The following is a 21,460-nucleotide window of genomic DNA, read 5'->3' as shown; positions in this document are numbered from 1 at the left end:
TTTTGGATAGTCAGGATGGGGAAAAACCTTGCCAAGTTTTTGCTGTTTTGTTTCCATTCCAGAGACACAACAGGAAGTGAGAGGAACAAAGTGAGGGGAATTGGTTGAGTGGCAGTTAAAACGTGAGGTTGAGGCGTGTTTTTACTGCTCCCCCTAGAGCTGCAAAGGCGGGGGGGGGGGGGGGTGTGTACAAATTTCACGGCCATTATGCAATGTGGTGTAGAAAAAACTATCCCTAGTATTGTGTTCTGGTGACAGTACCGCCTGCTGAGCATGGCCTGTTCACCTTAAAGGGGGGGGGGGGGGGGCTGCAAATGTGTACAGGGCTAAAACAGGCGATAACACCCCTTTATCAAATGCCTTCTGAAGAGTGATCCGAATGAAGATCTCAGTGGGCATCACATGTGTAAATGAGGCCTTAGATCAGGGGTCTCCAAACTATGGCCCTCCAGTTGTTCAGGAACTACAATTCCCATCATGCCTAGTCATGTCTGTGAATGTCAGAGTTTTACAATGCCTCATGGGATGTGTAGTTCTGCAACAGCTGGAGGGCCGTAGTTTGAGGATCCCAGCCATAGATCCTCTATGGAAAATTTACCCTCGCCTCTTGCTCTTAGGATGACTCGGATCTCTCATCGCTTTCTGTTTCCGGTGACACATTAGGTGGGCGGATCTTCCTTTGGCACAAAAGCCTGACGGGTTCTAACTCCTCCCCCCCACTCTATCCAAAGCAAACAAAAGTTTGGCTTCACTTGTCATTGGTTTGAATAAATGCAAAAATGTATCCATTAAAGAATCATAAAAATGTTTTAAATCCTACAAGTGTGTGTACTTTTATCTTCTGTACAGCAGCACTCAGACTGGGAGAGGCAGTCCTAGGGGCCAATCAGGGCTGCTGCCTGTAGGAAACCTGCTGAGAGGAGGAGGGAGCAGAGTGATGATTCATTGGTGTGCTGCTTTTTTATTTTCTACTATACAATCTAGGGCTGGGCGATTTTTGCCTAAAAAAAAAATTCTACCCTCAGAAAATCTATACCAAGTATTTGTAATGTGTGTGAAAAAGTCCCCCCGGACAGCAAGTGGTTAAACAGTGAGGGAGGCGGGCTGGTAGGTAGGTTTAGCTCTCTCTACCCATAGGGGGCGGAGCTTTTTATGTAAGGCTGAGCTTACACTTTATATAAATCTGGACACCGGGGTTTATTTTTGACAACCGCTCATCCATTGCTCATTGCCGGCCTATGCTTGTGCATTGCTCATCATTGATTATTGCCGGCTAATGCTCGTGCATTGCTCATCATTGATTATTGCCGGCTAATGCTCGTGCATTGCTCATCATTGATTATTGCCGGCCTATGCTTGTGCATTGCTCATCATTGATTATTTCCAGCCTATGCTCGTGCATTGCTCATCATTGATTATTGCCGGCCTATGCTCGTGTTTTGCTCATCATTGATTATTGCCGGCCTATGCTTGTGCATTGCTCATCATTGATTATTGCCGGCTAATGCTCGTGCATTGCTCATCATTGATTATTGCCGGCTAATGCTCGTGCATTGCTCATCATTGATTATTGCCGGCCTATGCTTGTGCATTGCTCATCATTGATTATTTCCAGCCTATGCTCGTGCATTGCTCATCATTGATTATTGCCGGCCTATGCTCGTGTTTTGCTCATCATTGATTATTGCCGGCCTATGCTCGTGCATTGCTCATTTCCGGCCGTTTCTCAGCCATTCCTTATCAGTGCTCACCCATTGATCATTTCCAACCATTGCTTATCATTTGATCATTGCTGGCTTTTGCTCATCCATTAATCATTGCCAGCCATTGATCATTGCTGGCCAATGCTTATCCATTGCTTATCATTGATCATCCATTGATCCATTGCTGGCCAATGCTCCTCATTGATTATTGCTAGCCAATGCTCATCCATTCATCATTACCGGCCGTTGATCATTGCTCATCCATTGCTGATCATTGCTGGCCATTGCTCATTATTGATCATTGCTGGCCATTGCTCATTATTGATCATTGCTGGCCAATGCTCATACATTGCTCATTTCAGGCCGTTGCTCATCATTGTTCATTTATCATCCATTGACCATTGCTGACTGTTGCTTATCATTTGATCATTGTTGGCTAGGGCTCATCCATTAATCATTGCGGGCCAATGCTCATCCATTGCTTATCATTCATCATCCATTGATTATTGTCGGCCAGTGTTCATCCATTGGTCATCCATTGCTGGCCAGTGCTCATCATTGATTATTGCCGGCCAGTGCTCATCCATTGGTCATCTATTGCTGGCCAGTGCTGGGCGATTTTTGCCTAAAAAAAAAAAAATCTTCGATTTTTTTTTTTTTAAAGAAAAATTTGAGTTTCGATTCGATTTTTTTTTTTTTTTTTTTTTTTTTTTTTTTCAATGCACTTAAAAAATGACTGCAGACATCAGATATAGTGTCAAAAGTGCAACTTTATTGCTATGCTTGTCCTCAAGAGTTAAAATGCGTAGAATCCCAAAACAAAAAGTAAATGAGGCTCTGGTTATGCGGGGCGGGGGCTGGCTCATATCGCGCTATGGTAACGCACAAGGACTGTGTGGAATGAGGGGTGCTGAGCGGGGAGGGAAGGCTCACAGGAGGAGAGCTCACACCTGTGTGGAGGACTGAGGAGAAGCGCTGTACAGGTGTGGCTAGTCTCTGTACCTATCACAGCCCCTGTACAGGTATAAGCCCCGCCTCCCCTCAGACGCACCGCCCGCTTCCTCTCCCGGCAGCTGACGTCACATCCAGGCCTGGTGGTGGCCGCTGATTGGCTCGTTCCTCGTAGACTCTGAGCAGAGATGGCAGTGGCAGCAGCGGTGGTCCGGTTACTGGGGAGTTCTCGGTGTGTTGTGACCGGTTCCCGGGCCTGGCTGTGCGGTGTGCAGCAGACTAGGAGCTGGCTGGAGCCCAGGGTGGCCCGCCTATACAGGTAAGTGTCCCGCATGGGGGCCCCTGAGTGACCTCTAGTGTGTGTGTACTGTCGGTTACGCAGGACGGGGGCTGGCTCATATCGCGCTATGGTAACACACAAGGACGAAACGTGGAAAAGTCCGAAAAAACTATTGTGGCAAAAAAATCGAGTTTGCAAAATAAAAATCGTTTTACACTACAAAATCGATAAATCGATTTTTTGCCCAGCCCTAATACAATCACATGAAGAAGGCAGGCATGGTGTTGATAAGTGAGTTTCTTCAGCATGTGGCCAGCAAAGGAACTAATTCTATGAGAGAAAGTGGCACTGATGGCACGGTATGGAATGTCGCTTTTACTAAAACTAGCACAAGGCCCACACTGCTGTTTGTGTTTCGGCTGTCCCAGGGGGGAGGGGGGGGGTGATACTACTCCTTTATTTGGCCAGACCCCCTTCATTTTTACTTCCTTATATATATGACCATTTGATTTACACCTTTTAGTAATTGGAGTCAATTGAAGAAACCTGGAGAATGATGAGGTCTGAGAATGCTAGTTGCCTGGCTGCCATGCTGATCTATCCTGGCTCCAGCACTTTGAAGTCACTGCCCCCTCGAAACAACAAGTATGCAGGCAAGAAATTGTGATTTTTCTGATCCGTGTGCGTCTTCTGAATCTACAACTCAATAGTATTGAAGCCAGGTGCAGCCAGGAAATCAGCATTTTCATGAAAACATCAGCCCCAGAATATTAATCTTGAGATACAAATTTTAGCCAATCAGTGGGTAGTTAAAATGCAGTTTTCTATAGATGATCATTGCTGGCCGTTGCTCGCCCATTTATTATTTATTTCAGGTTCTATTATAGCGCTGTCCATTTACTCAGCGCTTTACATATACATTCCCATCAGTCCCTGCCCTCATACAGCTTACAATCGAACGTCCCCAACTCACATCCATACATACACATAGTGGAGCCAATTAACCTCCCAGCATGTCTTTGTGTGTCATCCATCCATTGCTGGCCAGTGCTCATCCATTGGTCATCCATTGCTGGCCAGTGCTCATCATTGATTATTTCCGGCCAGTGCTCATCCATTGGTCATCCATTGCTGGCCAGTGCTCATCCATTGGTCATCTATTGCTGGCCAGTGCTCATCCATTGGTTATCCATTGCTGGCTAGTGCTAATCCATTGGTCATCCATTGCTGGGCAATGCTTATCCATTGATCATCCATTGCCGGCCAATGCTCATCCATCCATTGATCATGGCCGGGCATTTCAAAAATGCAACTGTAGCCATTTTATTATACTAGGCTTCTGCTTTCAGAAAATGTATACTGTAATGTACTGAAAATCTATACTAAATAATTGTAATGTGTGTGAAAAAGGTGCCCTGGACAGCAAGTGGTTAAACAGTGAGGGAGCCGGGCTGGTAGGTAGGTTTAGCTCTCTCTACCCATATGGGGGCGGAGCTTTTTATGAAAGGCTGAGCTTACACTTTAAATAAATCTGGACACCGGGGTTTATTTTTGACAACCGCTCATCCATTGCTCATTGCCGGCCTATGCTTGTGCATTGCTCATCATTGATTATTGCCGGCCTATGCTCGTGCATTGCTCATCATTGATTATTGTGTGGGAGGAAACCGGAGTGCCTGGAGGAAACCCACGCAGGCACAGGGAGAACATGCAAACTCCAGGCAGGTAGTGTCAGGGTTGGGATTCAAATCAACGACCCTAGTGCGGCTAGGCGGAAGTGCTGACCACTTAACCCACTGTGCTCACCCATTGATCATCACCCGCTGTTTAAAAAAAATGCACCCATCACCATTTTATTCTACTGGGCCTCTGCTTTCAGAAAATCTATACGGTGATCTTCTGAAAATCTATACCAAGTATTTGTAATGTGTGTGAAAAAGTCCCCCCGGACAGCAAGTGGTTAAAAAAGTGAGGGAGCCGGGCTGGTAGGTAGGTTTAGCTCTCTCTACCCATATGGGGGCGGAGCTTTTTATGTAAGGCTGAGCTTACACTTTATATAAATCTGGACACCGGGGTTTATTTTTGACAACCGCTCATCCATTGCTCATTGCCGGCCTATGCTCGTGCATTGCTCATCATTGATTATTGCCGGCCTATGCTCGTGCATTGCTCATCATTGATTATTGCCGGCCTATGCTCGTGCATTGCTCATTTCCGGCCGTTTCTCAGCCATTCCTTATCAGTGCTCACCCATTGATCATTTCCAACCATTGCTTATCATTTGATCATTGCTGGCTTTTGCTCATCCATTAATCATTGCCAGCCATTGATCATTGCTGGCCAATGCTTATCCATTGCTTATCATTGATCATCCATTGATCCATTGCTGGCCAATGCTCCTCATTGATTATTGCTAGCCAATGCTCATCCATTCATCATTACCGGCCGTTGATCATTGCTCATCCATTGCTGATCATTGCTGGCCATTGCTCATTATTGATCATTGCTGGCCATTGCTCATTATTGATCATTGCTGGCCAATGCTCATACATTGCTCATTTCAGGCCGTTGCTCATCATTGTTCATTTATCATCCATTGACCATTGCTGACTGTTGCTTATCATTTGATCATTGTTGGCTAGGGCTCATCCATTAATCATTGCCGGCCAATGCTCATCCATTGCTTATCATTCATCATTCATCATCCATTGATTATTGCCGGCCAGTGCTCATCCATTGGTCATCCATTGCTGGCCAGTGCTCATCATTGATTATTGCCGGCCAGTGCTCATCCATTGGTTATCCATTGCTGGCCAGTGCTCATCCATTGGTCATCCATTGCTGGCCAGTGCTCATCCATTGGTCATCCATTGCTGGCCAGTGCTCATCCATTGGTCATCCATTTCTGGCTAATGCTCATCCATTGGTCATCCATTGCTGGCCAGTGCTCATCCATTGGTCATCCATTGCTGGCCAGTGCTCATCATTGATTATTGCCGGCCAGTGCTCATCCATTGGTCATCTATTGCTGGCCAGTGCTCATCCATTGGTCATCCATTGCTGGCCAGTGCTAATCCATTGGTCATCCATTGCTGGCCAGTGCTTATCCATTGGTCATCCATTGCTGGGCAATGCTTATCCATTGATCATCCATTGCCGGTCAATGCTCATCCATCCATTGATCATGGCCGGGCATTTCAAAAATGCAACTGTAGCCATTTTATTATACTAGGCTTCTGCTTTCAGAAAATGTATACTGTAATGTACTGAAAATCTATACTAAATAATTGTAATGTGTGTGAAAAAGGTGCCCTGGACAGCAAGTGGTTAAACAGTGAGGGAGCCGGGCTGGTAGGTAGGTTTAGCTCTCTCTACCCATATGGGGGCGGAGCTTTTTATGAAAGGCTGAGCTTACACTTTAAATAAATCTGAACACCGGGGTTTATTTGTGACCACTACAGAAAAGTAGGGTTCCAGCCTTCCAGGCCAGGTTCCAGATGAACGCGTTTCTCTTGCGATGGACAATATCCATACGTATCCCAAAGCTCCGATTTCTAGAAATAATCCCTCCAGTTCCTCTCATTTCATTTTCCTGAGGCTTCTCCAATCTATTCTCCTTGTATCCCCTCTTCCCATCTCTGTATCAGATTTGTTTTTAAATTACAATTATTTTCTTGCAGAACAGAAGAACAATTCTCAGCTGTAAATTCAATAAATCACGCCGGCATATTCCGCTTACATGGACGGGGAGACAAAATGTGTCAGGATTACATTGTTTTCATTGATCCGCAAAGAGCTGTTCATAAAGTAAACCGCTTAATTGAACCCATAGTCTATTAACCCCTTACTGACCATGTATGGGCCTCGTTCACCTGGGTGTACTACAGGATACGCCCATGTGAGGGCTGTGTTTACCCACATGGGAGCGCACCGGTGTTCAATGCATCCCCCTGCAGACAGTCCCATTCATTTCAATTGGGACTCAGTTGCTGATCCTAATTTGACTTCAGAGTGCATGCACAGCCCCAATCGCAGACAGTGTGCATTTGGGGCCGTGCACCTGCACAGTTGTAGAACGCGTGTGTCCCCATGTAGGTAAACATGGCCTTGCACAGGTATACCCCGTTGTATGTTCCAGAAAAAGATTAGTGCTGCTCAGCACCCTACTCCTGCGCTCAGAACCTGGTCCTCAGCCTACCTCGAACTTGGAACTTGTACTCCTACTTGGCATCCACTATGGCTGGGCTTTGCTGCCCCCTACGACCGGGGCGGTCGACCAAACGCTGTAGATACAAAACAAGGAAAGGGCGCACCAGCCTAGCGCATTATCCTCAGCGAGTTTATTAATAATAAAAGGATAAAAATCAGCTACTCACAAACATGTGTGAAAGTCAAGCATTTCAATTCCATAAAGCAGCATCTTTACAGGAGTCCAATATCTCCTAAAAGCAGAGGGCTGACGTGTTTCGAGGCCATGCCTCTTCCTCAGAGTATGCTCGTGAACAAGCCTAAGGGATATATGCATTATCCATGGGGCTCCAAGTTTGAGTTCTGAGCGCTTCCTCAGAATACTGACCAAGCTGTCGCTGACATCTCCCAGCTGCTTTTTGCGATCTGACAGGTTTCTGAACCACCTGACAGGCAAGTGTGATCTGGAAGCCGCCTATCGGCAATTTTTTTCAACCGACTTACAGTGGCTGTAAATCTCAGACATGAAATATGAACAAAGCATATCCCTTTTATAATGTGTACGTGTCTCAATCCTGAGCATTAAGTCATTTCTGTCTTCTGCTTTGTTCCTTTGCTATCAGCTTGAATAATTTTTCCAGAAACCAAGAGAAAAAATGTGACGGCACAGACCTCCAGCACCTGTGATTGACAGCCTCAGCGCTGTTCCTGTGTGTGAAAAGGGAGTGAGTCCCTTCCCTCCAATCAGTTCTCTGAGCTCTACGGAGTCTCAGTTCAGCTCTCCGTCCCCTTTTTTGTGACAGTTTAGACAAGCTTTATAAATTCTGGGCTTTAAATGGCTGTAGAGAAGAGAAGACTGCAGAGAGACCGGTACAACTTATGTAGGAGGAATGGTTTAAACTTTGTATCACCTGAGGCCAGTCCCTTCACTGAGTATATGTAAGGGTTTACAACCACCTGAACACTGAAGCTTAGGTATGGCAATTTTTACATAGTTACTTGGCCCAATGTAAGCATGTACAGTATGTGCCATACCTGTGGGATATCTTCTAGATCAGCCTTTCTCAACCTTTTCCATTCAGAGGAACCCTTAAAATCCATTTCTGGTCTTGGGAAACCCCTGCTAAAAATTAACCACTTAAGCCCCGGAAGATTTTACCCCCTTCCTGACCAGGGGGTATTTTGCGATTCGGCACTGCGCGACTTTAACGGACAATTGCGCGGTCGTGCGACGCTGTACCTAAACAAATTTGACGTCTTTTTTTTCCCACAAACAGAGCTTTCTTTTGGTGGTATTTGATCACCTGTGCGATTTTTACTTTTTGCGCTATAAACAAAAAAAGAGCGACAATTTTGCAAAAATAACAATATTTTTCACATTTTTTTTTTTTTATATGAAATTCCCCAAAAAAAAAAAAAATGTAAAAATCAAAATTTAACATTTTAGGCCAATTTGTTTTCTGCTACATATGTTTGGTGAAAAAAATTGCAAAAAGCGTATTTTGATTGGTTTGCGCAAAAGTTATCGCGTTTACTAACCAAGGGAAAGATTTTTGTCATTTTTGGTGGTTTTTTTTTTTTTTTAACGCGTAATGGCGATCTGCGGTTTTTTTTTTTTTTGCGGTACTGCGACATTGCGGCGGACAGATCGGACCCTTGACTGACATTTTTGACACTTTTGGGGGTACCAGTGACATTTCTACAGTAATCAGTGCTATATATATATATATATATATATATATATATATATATATATATATATATATATATATACATACACTGTTACTGCAAAATGACACTGGCAGGGAAGGGGTTAACTTTATTGGGGAAGGAGGGGTTAAGTGTGTCCCTAGGGGTGTGTTTCTAACTGTGATTGGACATGGCTACTTAGTAGAACCGCATGATCACTATTCCTACACAGTGGAGAATGACAGGCGGCTTGTTTACGTTAGCCGCCTGCCTTTCTCCCTCTCCACCGACGATCGCCGAGTGAGCAGCGGACATCGTGTCCGCCAGTCACATGCGCGGATTTCCTAGGTAACGAGCCGGGGCGCGCGCGTGCCCGCTATTGGCTCACAAACTAGTGACAGGCAAGTGACGTACCGGTACGTCACTTTGCCTGGCCGCGGCTAACCGCCGCAGTATATGTACTTGCGGTGGTCGGCAACCAGTTAAAAATCTATGACTCATGGTACATTAGTGTGGCAGTCAGTGGGAAGAATGATCCTTACTCTTGTCATCATTGGGAAGAATTACCCCCCTTACAGATAGCTAAAAGGAACAATGGTGTCATGAACTTATCTGAGAGGCAGAAATTGCTCATTGCTCAGGGAACCCCTAGCAACCTCAGGAGGAACCCTCGTTGAGAAACCCTGGACTAGATGCTGGGTATCCTGCATTGTGAAGACAGAAGGTCGCTCTCTTGGCACAGGCGCAATTTGCAGAACCATTTGCATCTGCATCTTCTCAATGAATGCAAAGCATTCTCTGATTGGATAAGGTGGAGAAGCAGGGTGCAGACGACATGATCTCCACCTTGTCCAATCAGAGAATGGCTTATATTTAAACTGAGGACTAAGATAAGTCCTACCACATAGTGGTTGGTTAGAGCAGTGGTCCTCAAGTCCGGGCCTCGGGGCCCACTAACAGGCCAGATTTTAGGTATTACCTTGGGGAGATGCGACTAGAATACTGCAATCACTGAGCAGCAAATGATATCACCTGTAATGTAATTTCGTTATCTTGCAAACCTGGCCTGTTAGTGTGACCTGAGGACCGGAGTTGAAGACCACTGGATTAGAGGGCTTGTTTTGGGGGGGGGGGGGGGACATATTAACCAATAAAACAACAAATACTTAAAAAGTTATAAACTTTATTACAATGCTTAACATACACACAAGTGGAAAAATAAAATTACAAGATATACAGACTACACGTAAAAACACAAACATGACATATGAAAACTTTGTCTGGAAAACACAGTGCTCATATACTAGTATTACTCCTTGCCAAAAATGGCTGTATTGGTCAACAATAGCCCGACATGTTTCGCTGTGGCTTCCTCAGGGGCATATAAAGGAATTGTAGTAATAACTAGAACGCTATATAAGTAGACAAATGCATAAGATCATTAAAGAGGAAGTAAACCCTCCTCAGGAAGTTGTACCTATAGGTGATCCTATGATAAGTCTTACCTATAGGTACTGTAAATATCTCCTAAACATGTACCGTTTAGGAGATATTTACCTTGCATGCAGCCAGTGACGTCACTGGCGCATGCGCTCTGAAGGAACGGCCCCTGGTGCCGTTCCTTCAGAGCCCCGTGCCATGATCGTCGGCTCCCGCGCGCAGGCGCGGGAGTGACCTAATCGCGGGTCCTGCCAATCAGATGGCCGGATGCCGCGATCCTGGAAGACGGGCGACTGAACATGTTGCCCGTCATACAGGTAAGCGGGCGGCACGGCGGGGGCTCGTTCTAAGGTATTTCATAATGAGCTACTATGCGATGCCCTAGTTCCCTCTGTGCTGTTGTGACTCCCCCCCCCCCCCCTTAGGGTTCTTTCACACGGGCGGTCCGATCAGATCCGCCTGTCAGTTTTTTAGGCGGATCTGATCGGATGCCCCATTCAGCCCTATGGAGCAGCGGATGTCAGCAGTGACATGTCCGCTGCCATCCGCATCCGATCCTGTCCGTGAAATCCGGACGGATGGAAACCCTATTTTCCATCTGTCCTGGGGATCAGATGAGAGCGGACAGGCGGTCATCCGATTCCCCATAGAGAGCAGCGGGAGCTGTGACAACTCCCTCTCCGCACTGCAAGCGGAGACGGAGCTGTCATCCGCCGGCTCAGCGGGGATCGCGGATCGATCCCCACTGAGCAGCACGGATCCGCCTACGGAGGCGGACCGTGTGAAAGAGCCCTTACTGATATGATTCAGAGAGAACTGCATCCGTCAATGAACTTAAGAGAAAAGGATTTTACGGTAAGTCAAAAATCCAGTTTTCCCATGATGCTCATGTACTCTACAGTGTAGTTGGAAATCATCGTCATGCAATACAGCATCATGGGAAATGTAGTTCCAAAACATCTGGGGTGCCAAGGTTCACCATCACTGATCTAGTCTCACATTTAACCCTTTGATCGCCCCTGGTGTTAACCCCTTCCCTGCCAAAGTCGTTATTACAGTGACAGTGCATATTTTTAGCACTGATTACTGTAGTAATGTCACTGGTCCCCCCAAAAGTGTCAAAAATATCAGTTAGGGGTCCAATCTGTCCGCCTCAATGTCGCAGTCCTGCTAAAAATCGCAGATCGCCGCCATTACTAGTAAAAAAATAAATAAAAATGACATCTTTTCCCTAGTTTGGTTTGCGCAAAAGTTATCGCATCTACAATCAATATACGATTATTGGAATTTTTTTTACCAAAAATATGTAGCATATTTCATATAAAAAAAAATTTGAAAAATATTATTTTTTCAAAATTGGCGCTCTTTTTTTTTGTTTATAGTGCAAAAAATAAAAAATCGCACAGGTGATCAAATACCACCAAAAGAAAGCTCTGTTTGTGGGGGAAAAAAGGATGTCCATTTCATTTGGATGCAGCATCACACGACCGCGCAATTGTCCGTTAAAGTCACACAGTGCCGAATCGCAAAATAGGGCCTTGTCTTTGAGCAGCCAAATCCTCCGGGGCTTAAGTGGTTAAATACCACCAAAAGAAAGCTCTATCTGTCTAAAAAAAAAAAAAAAAAAAAAGATAAAAACGTCATGTGTACAGTGTTGCATTACCGCGCAATTGTCATTCAAAGTGCGACAGTGCTGAAAGCTAAAAATTGTCCTGGGCAAGAAGGGGGGTATAAGTGCCTGGTAGGCAAGAGGTTAATACTGCTGTGAAAGCACAAGCATCTTTTTAAAGACTACTACTCCCATCAACCCACCATGTACTGGAGATGAACAAAGGCAGAGATGGTTGAAGTCCAGTCTTTGGGGGATTTTTAGACACATTTCCATAGTTCAGTATATTATGATGTCATAGCGCACAGGAACTTTATCAGCCTTTTAGCGCCTCTCTTGGAACGTAGGGCGGCTGCGAGCGTTCCCATCACGCCAATCGGTGATCAAACCTCTGCTCACCGTCTTTGTGTGTCCCTCGGTATGAGACAAGACAGTTCTGTGCTCGTCCTCTGATCGTTATGTGTAAGGATGGATTATAAACACATGCTGATCGAAGCGTTCCTGGCGGTGTCATAAAGCGGCGCGTTTTCCGAGCAGCGCAGATGAGATCAACGCTGCTCATTACTTGAAATGTTCATGAGACACAGCTGTGGTCCCAGCTTACCCCAAGGAGGGAGGGGGGCACAGCGCCATCTGTATAAACCTCTGTGTGCCAGGAACTCATTAATATTTTAGGTGTAGATGTGCAGTTATTTGGCGCTGTGATGGAACTGCTGGGTTTAGTGGTGAATACCAGGCTGTGGGTACAAATCTTCGGCATATTGGTTACATGATTACTGGGGATGATAGCTGTGGTTCGGCAGATCTCCAGAAATAAGGGGTACCCGTAGAGGAGGGAGGGTGACCCAGAATTGCAATATCTACCTGTGTATAGTCAAACCTCAAATAAATGACCAAGAGTCCGAAATCTTTTCATGATAAAAATTGTCTCACAGCAGGAAAGCATGAAACATCCAACGCGTTTCACGGGTCAAACTCCCTCTTCTTCAGGGCTTAAAAGCTGACATACGTAAACCATAAATGAATGACCATTAGTTTGCTAAAGCACTGCGTTAATTTTAAAAATGTCCGTTTCTCTTTTGTTTATTGACGGACACAGCTCCTTCTTGACCATTGGGTTATACTGCCCCCTACAGGAGTAGGACACTAGGCAGAAAAGAAATCTGGCTACGCCTATGAGTGGTCCCAGGGGGTATACTCCCCCTCACTGCTGTAGGTACTCAGTTATTTTCTGACTAGTCAGGAGTAAGGACCTAGTTCCTTTCTGGGATCTCTGGTCCTGGCAATTTTTTTCTTTTTAGATATAAATGTTTCTCTTCTTTCCTGTGAGATCTATAATGAACTGCCGGCCTGGGCGAAGGGCTGGATAATCTAGATCCAGGGGTCACCCCAATCTGGCCAGTGAGTACATGCAGACCTCAGTTCCACGCTTGGTTGGCCGCAACATAGCCCCACTGGATGGGGGGCTGGCCTGCCAGTTAAACGCCTCGCAAGGTCGCATATGACTGTGCACCGGCCCGAGTCGCAGAATTCCACCTAGCTGACAGCCCACATTTGTCTCATCAGATCCTGAATCTGATTTGGCCGCTGCGGGCGTGGGTCACCCTGCTTGGACTGCAACCATGCACCCGGAACCGGGCCGGGACAAGGGGTGGGCAGGAGGGGCGGCTGCCCTGGGTACAATGGGTTATTGCAGGGATGGGGGCACCCTGACCCTAACTCTAAGGTAAGGGGAACACAATTTGGCATATTTGCCCTGGGCGCTGGATGACCTTGTCCTGGCACTGGCCCGGAATCCTTTGATGGTGAGGATGATTCCTCCACATCTGCAACCGCGCACAAAAAGGCGCTGGTGAATGCACTGATTGTATCTATGCATGAGATCTTAAAGATGGAGGGACACAGTTGCAGCTGCGACGGAGGCACAGGTTCCCTTTGGGACTCACAAGCCATCCAGTTTCCTTTCCCCGCCTATTTTGACAAAATTGTAGCTAAAGTGGGGACGACCAAAGTGTCCCCTTGGGTCCCTAAGCGATTTTCTAGGCGTTACCCCCTATGAGGACTCCGTTATTAAGAAGTGGACTGTTCCACCAGTGGTGGACCCTCTGGTTTCCAAACTGAACAAGGCAACCATGATTCCGGTTGAAGAGTCCCCGGCCTTTAAATATCCCGCTGACAGGAAGGCGGAGGCTGTGGCCCGCAATATGTACACTCTGGCTGGTTCTGCACTGAGGACAGCATTCACCGTTGCCCTGGTGTCGCAAACTCTGCCCTGGGCTACGCTCCTACGCCTTGACCTGGAGGGGGAGAACAGCTCCCCCCTGCCTTTGCTGAGCTGGTCCAGGGGCTGCAGTTTATCTGTGATGCCTCTTTGGATGCGGCTTCCCTAGTGGCTCGACAAAACTTTGGGTAAGCTCAGACCATGACTTAGACCAGGGGTCTCAAAACCTTCTGAACAAAGAATCAGTTTACTGTGACATCAGACTTTAGGGGGGCTGAAATGTGGCCAGTGAGGGTAGAAAATGTCCTGGCGTCAGTGGGAATAGACAATGTTTCAGGCTTCGTGGTCAGTGAGAAAAAAAATGACGTCAGTATGAGAAGTGCCCCATCATTGGTGTTGGTATTAGTGGGAGGAATAGTGCCCCATCATGGGTGTCAGTGGGAGGAATAGTGCCCCATCAGTGGTGTCAGCTGGACGAATAGTGCCCCATCATTGGTGTCAATGGGAGGAATAGTGTCCCATCATTGGTGTCAGTGGGAGCTATAGTGCCCCATCATTGGTATCAGTGGGAGGTATAGTGCCCCATCATTGGTGTCAATGGGAGGAATAGTTTCCCCCTCATTGGTGTCAGTGGGAGGTATAGTGCCCCATCATTGGTATCAGTGGGAGGTATAGTGCCCCATCATTGGTGTCAGTGGGAGGTATAGTGCCCCATCATTGGTGTCAGTGGGAGGAATAGTGCCCCATCATTGGTGTCAATGGGAGGAATAGTGCCCCATCATTGGTGTCAATGAGAGGAATAGTGCCCCATCATTGGTGTCAGTGGGAGGAATAGTGCCCCATCATTGGTGTCAGTGGGAGGTATAGTGCCCCATCCTTGGTATCAGTGGGAGGAATAGTGCCCCATCATTGGTGTCAGTGGGAGGAATAGTGCCCCATCATTGGTGTCAGTGGGAGGAATAGTGCCCCATCATTGGTGTCAGTGGGAGGAATAGTGCCCCATCATTGGTGTCAGTGGGAGGTATAGTGCCCCATCATTGGTATCAGTGGGAGGTATAGTGCCCCATCATTGGTGTCAGTGGGAGGAATAGCGCCCCATCATTGGTGTCAGTGGGAGGAATAGCGCCCCATCATTGGTGTCAGTGGGAGGAATAGCGCCCCATCATTGGTGTCAGTGGAAGGAATAGCGCCCCATCATTGGTGTCAGTTGGAGGAATAGCGCCCCATCATTGGTGTCAATGGGAGGAATGGCGTCCCATCATTGGTGTCAGTGGGAGGAATGGCGCCCCATCATTGGTGTCAGTGGGAGGAATAGTGCACCATCATTGGTGTCAGTGGGAGGAATAGTGCCCCATCATTGGTGTCAGTGGGAGGAATAGTGCACCATCATTGGTATCAGTGGGAGGAATAGTGCCCCATCATTGGTGTCAGTGGGAGGAATAGCGTCCCATCATTGGTGTCAGTGGTAGGAATAGCGCCCCATAATTGGTATCAGTTTGAGGAATAGCGCCCCATCATTGGTGTCAATGGGAGGAATAGTGTCCCATCATTGGTATCAGTGGGAGGAATAGTGTCCCATCATTGGTGTCAGTAGGAGGAATGGTGCCCCATCATAGGTATCAGATAAAGGCAAGCAAAGGGCTGCATCTGGCCCACGGGCCACAGTTTGGGGACTGTTTTTCCCACCCTAGTTTCAAACCCCAGTGCCTGAGTGACCCATCACCAAGCGCCAGCACTGTGCCGTGGCAGAAAGGGGAGTGAATCACATGATCAAGGAAACGCCTTTGCTCCTGGCAGTAAAAGTTCGCTATAGCCCTTTTTTTTTTTTAAACAGTTAAAACTGGAGTTTCCCTTTAAAGCTAAGCCACTATTTTTCCCTACATCTGCAAAGCACAGATACCCCTTAGTAAAAACCAGTCAAGGGAGATATGGGGGGGCTCCTGATTACTGAGACCACTCCAATCAGTGTCAGGATAATGGCTCCCTGGCTACTTGTATTCTGAGCCTTGTAGTTCTCCACATCGGATGAGCCACTGGCTCCCTATGTATGTAGGTGGCACAAAGACTTGTGAGTCACCCCAATGCTGACAGCCCTCCGCAGCACGCTCACTGAGATAAGAGACAATCGATGAATTAGATGTCGGCTTAACTGGAAGTGTGACAGCTTGGCCACCAGATATTGGAAATGATAAGAGGTGAAATGTTCCCTGGGATGTTCCCACGCATGACAGTTGAGGTGACTGACAGCACCGGACCCCCCGAGCATAAATATTTACAAGTCCTGAAAGTGACTCGTGTAGCTGAGCTAGGTGCGTATACACCACTGTCAACAGGAGAAAAAGGGACGGGAAATCCAAAATGTATTAGTTGTCACCAGGACAGGAATAGGGGGGAGATCTTCTAATGGGGACACTTGATCCTGTGACTGAGAGGATTTCCCTGTTTATTAGAGAGATTTTCTCTCACTTATTGTTGTGTCTTTGGGATGAAAAAGAAAAGCCTGTGAAGAGTTCTAACCCCTTCCTGCTTTATTCAAACCATCTGAGATTTACAGGGAGTGCAGAATTATTAGGCAAATTAGTATTTTGACCACATCATCCTCTTTATGCATGTTGTCTTACTCCAAGCTGTATAGGCTCGAAAGCCTACTACCAATTAAGCATATTAGGTGATGTGCATCTCTGTAATGAGAAGGGGTGTGGTCTAATGACATCAACACCCTCTATCAGGTGTGCATAATTATTAGGCAACTTCCTTTCCTTGGGCAAAATGGGTCAAAAGAAGGACTTGACGGGCTCAGAAAAGTCAAAAATAGTGAGATATCTTGCAGAGGGATGCAGCACTCTTAAAATTGCAAAGCTTCTGAAGCGTGATCATCGAACAATCAAGCATTTCATTCAAAATAGTCAACAGGGTCACAAGAAGCGTGTGGAAAAACCAAGGCCCAAAATAACAGCCCATGAACTGAGAAAAGTCAAGCGTGCAGCTGCCAAGATGCCACTTGCCACCAGTTTGGCCATATTTCAGAGCTGCAACATCACTGCAGTGCCCAAAAGCACAAGGTGTGCAATACTCAGAGACATTGCCAAGGTAAGAAAGGCTGAAAGACGACCACCACTGAACAAGACACACAAGCTGAAACGTCAAGACTGGGCCAAGAAATATCTCAAGACTGATTTTTCAAAGGTTTTATGGACTGATGAAATGAGAGTGAGTCTTGATGGGCCAGATGGATGGGCCCGTGGCTGGATTGGTAAAGGGCAGAGAGCTCCAGTCCGACTCAGACGCCAGCAAGGTGGAGGTGGAGTACTGGTTTGGGCTGGTATCATCAAAGATGAGCTTGTGGGGCCTTTTCGGGTTGAGGATGGAGTCAAGCTCAACTCCCAGTCCTACTGCCAGTTTCTGGAAGACACCTTCTTCAAGCAGTGGTACAGGAAGAAGTCTGCATCCTTCAAGAAAAACATGATTTTCATGCAGGACAATGCTCCATCACACGCGTCCAAGTACTCCACAGCGTGGCTGGCAAGAAAGGGTATAAAAGAAGAAAAGCTAATGACATGGCCTCCTTGTTCACCTGATCTGAACCCCATTGAGAACCTGTGGTCCATCATCAAATGTGAGATTTACAAGGAGGGAAAACAGTACACCTCTCTGAACAGTGTCTGGGAGGCTGTGGTTGCTGCTGCACGCAATGTTGATGGTGAACAGATCAAAACACTGACAGAATCCATGGATGGCAGGCTTTTGAGTGTCCTTGCAAAGAAAGGTGGCTATATTGGTCACTGATTTGTTTTTGTTTTGTTTTTGAATGTCAGAAATGTATATTTGTGAATGTTGAGATGTTATATTGGTTTCACTGGTAAAATAAATAATTGAAATGGGTATACTGTATATTTGATTTTTGTTAAATTGCCTAATAATTATGCACAGTAATAGTCACCTGCACACACAGATATCCCCCTAAAATAGCTAAAACTAAAAACAAACTAAAAACTACTTCCAAAAATAGTCAGCTTTGATATTAATGAGTTTTTTGGGTTAATCGAGAACATGGTTGTTGTTCAATAATAAAATTAATCCTCAAAAATACTCATTTGCCTAATAATTTTGCACTCCCTGTATATACACTTTAATACCAGCCACACATGCACCCGATTGCAAGCAATTCACTTTTTTTAAATTGAACAGGTGTGGTTGTAATTGAAGGTGTCGTTATTAGTTATTTTTTGTTTAGTCTTCAAGATCACAGAGCTCTCCATGGTAAGTGCATATCATCTATTGTAGACCCAACACCCTATAAAATTGTTCAAAATCTGGAGGCACCCCTGTCAAAGATGTAAAAAATGTCAATTCTGCTTATCAATTAAAACTTGCACACAACTGCTTTGGTGAAATGAACTTCGCACCAGAAGCCTCTAATCACATCAGAGGTCCCCCGCCCCACTACATTAGAGGTCTTTCCATCACATCAGATGTCCACCACCACATCAGAGGTCCCCCATCACATCAGAGGTCTTCCCGTCACATCAGAGGTCCTCCCATCACATCAGAGGTCCTCCCATCACATCAGAGGTCCTCCCATCACATCAGAGGTCTTCCCGTCACATCAGAGGTCTTCCCATCACATCAGAGGTCCCCCATCACATCAGATGTCCACCACCACATCAGAGGTCCCCCATCACATCAGAGGTCCTCCCATCACATCAGAGGTCCCCCATCACATCAGAGGTCCTCCCATCACATCAGAGGTCCCCCATCACATCAGAGGTCCTCCCATCACATCAGAGGTCCCCCATCACATCAGAGGTCCCCCATCACATCAGAGGTCCCCCATCACATCAGAGGTCCTCCCATCACATCAGAGGTCCTCCCATCACATCAGAGGTCCCCCATCACATCAGAGGTCCTCCCATCACATCAGAGGTCCTCCCATCACATCAGAGGTCCCCCATCACATCAGAGGTCCCCCATCACATCAGAGGTCCTCCCATCACATCAGAGGTCTTCCCATCACAGCAGAAGTCCACCTTTTTATTCGAGGTCCTTCCATCACATAAGAGGTCTTCCCATTACATTAGAGGTCCCCATATCACATCAGAAGTTCTCCATCGCATTAGAGGTCCTTGGTTCTCCCATCACATCAGAGGTCTTCCCATCACATCAGAGGTCTTCCCATCACATCAGAGGCCTTCCATCACATCAGAGGTCTTCCTATCACATCAGAGGTTCCCCCATCACTTTAGATGTCCTTTTATCACATCAGAGGCTCCCCATCACATGAGAGTTTCCCCATCACATCAGAAGTCCACCTTTACATTAGAGGTCCCTCCATCACCTTAGAGGTGCCTCCACCACCATAGAGGTCCCTCCACCTCCATAGAGGTTCCCCCATCACATCAGAGGCCCTCCCATCACATAAGATGTCATCCCATTACAGTAGAGGTCCCCATATCACATCACAGAAGTTCTCCATCGCATTAGAGGTCCATGTTTCTCCCATCATATCAGAAGTTCCCCATCACATTAGCGGTCCCTCCTCACATCAGAGGTCCCCATATCACATCAGAGGTTCCCCATCACCTTAAAGGTCCTCGGTCCTCCCATCACATCAGAGGTTCCCCATCACATCAGAGGTCTTCACATCAGAGATCCTCTTATCACATCAGAGGTTCCCCCATCACATCAGAGATGGTCCCATCACTTCAGAGGTCTCCCCATCACATCAGAGATCCTTTAATCGCATCAGAGGTCTTTCATCAGATCAGAAGTTCCCCTTAATATCAGAGGTTCCTCATCACATAAGAGGTCCCTCCATCAAATCAAAGGTTCCCCATCACATCAGATACATTGCAGTACCAGTTATTTGGAATGTCCAGGTTAAAAATCATGTAAAGAAAACAGTTAGACTTGGGTCCATTCTTACTGTACATTGCGGTAACACGCAGACTGCTGTGGATTTCCTACAATGCATGGCAATGAATGTTAAGGGCTTCAAGGGTTGGTGAAGTGCTGACCTAAGCATTCTAAATGGCACCCCGCTGAGGGACCTGCATTGACCCCCTCGTATCACACTCTTCACTGCTACATTCTCAATCTTATCAATTTAAAAAATACAACAGGGTTGGCCCCCCAAGTGGGGTGGGGGGGGGGGGGGGGGGATTACAAGCAAAGACTCGCCAACAGTCTTTGAGAATTTGACTTTTGGGTGGACTTCTCCCGAGACCTCCAGTTTTGGGTGGATAAAACCTTGACAGTGGTTTTAATGATTTCCCATTTTATCCTAACAAAAAAAAAAGTTTTGGCCCCTCCCAACAGCAATGATTTGCCCCCCCCCACCAGCCATGATCTGGCCCCTCCCACCAGCCATGATTTGGTCCCTCCCACCAGCCATGAGACAGCACCTCCCACCAGCCATGATCTGGCCCCTCCCACCAGACATGATTTGGCCGCTCCCACCAGACATGATTTGGGCCATCCCACCAGCCATGAGACAGCACCTCCCACCAGACATGATCTGGCCCCTCCCACCGGCCATGAGACATCCCATCCCACCAGCCATGAGACGGCCCAACCCACCAGCCATGAGACGGCCCCTCCCACCAGCCATGAGACGGCCCCTCCCACAAGCCATGAGACAGCACCTTCCATTAGCCACGATCTGGCCCGTCCCACCAGCCATGAGATGGCCCATCCACGAGCCATGAGACGGCACCTCCCACCAGCCATGATCTGGCCCCTCCCACCAGCCATGATCTGGCCCCTCCCACCAGCCATGAGACAGCCCAGCCATGAGACAGCACCTCCCACCAGCCATGAGACAGCCCATCCCCCCAGTAATGAGACAGCACCTCCCACCAGCCATGAGACAGCACCTCCCACCAGCCATGATCTACTTGCACTGCATAGAGAAGCACAGAGACCCAGTGACTGGTTTTAAAATAAGGTAAGTAACAGGGAAATGTTATTATGTAACAATTTTTTAGAATTATTATGGGGGGGGGAGGGGGTAAAGGAAGAATCAGGGAAAGCAAATTATAAGCAGATTAAACTTCCGCTCATAACTTCAGCTGTGGGTGGACTCCCCCTTTAAGTGACTCTGATTTTTTTTTTTTTTCTCCCCTCCAGTTTTTATAAAATTTCACAGATTTGGATATGAAAGTGTGTGAGATGAAAACACAGAGATCGGGGGTGGGTAGCTGGGAGCGGCGATGGGGGACACCTCTGCGGTTTTGGGGTCAGTTGTCACCGTGAAATCACAATTTCCCATTCTTTATCACTCGCTAAGCAGTCAATTTATCTGTCAGATTTCTCCATATACTTCGCTGCGGGGCTCGGCGCTGATTGGGGAGCTGTCATTGGTTTAATATGAGATATAACAT

The sequence above is a fragment of the Pelophylax lessonae genome, assembly GCF_965119305.1.
Source record: "Pelophylax lessonae genome assembly, chromosome: 11".
Lineage (NCBI taxonomy): Eukaryota > Metazoa > Chordata > Amphibia > Anura > Ranidae > Pelophylax > Pelophylax lessonae.
Note: the sequence above shows the minus strand (reverse complement) of the source record.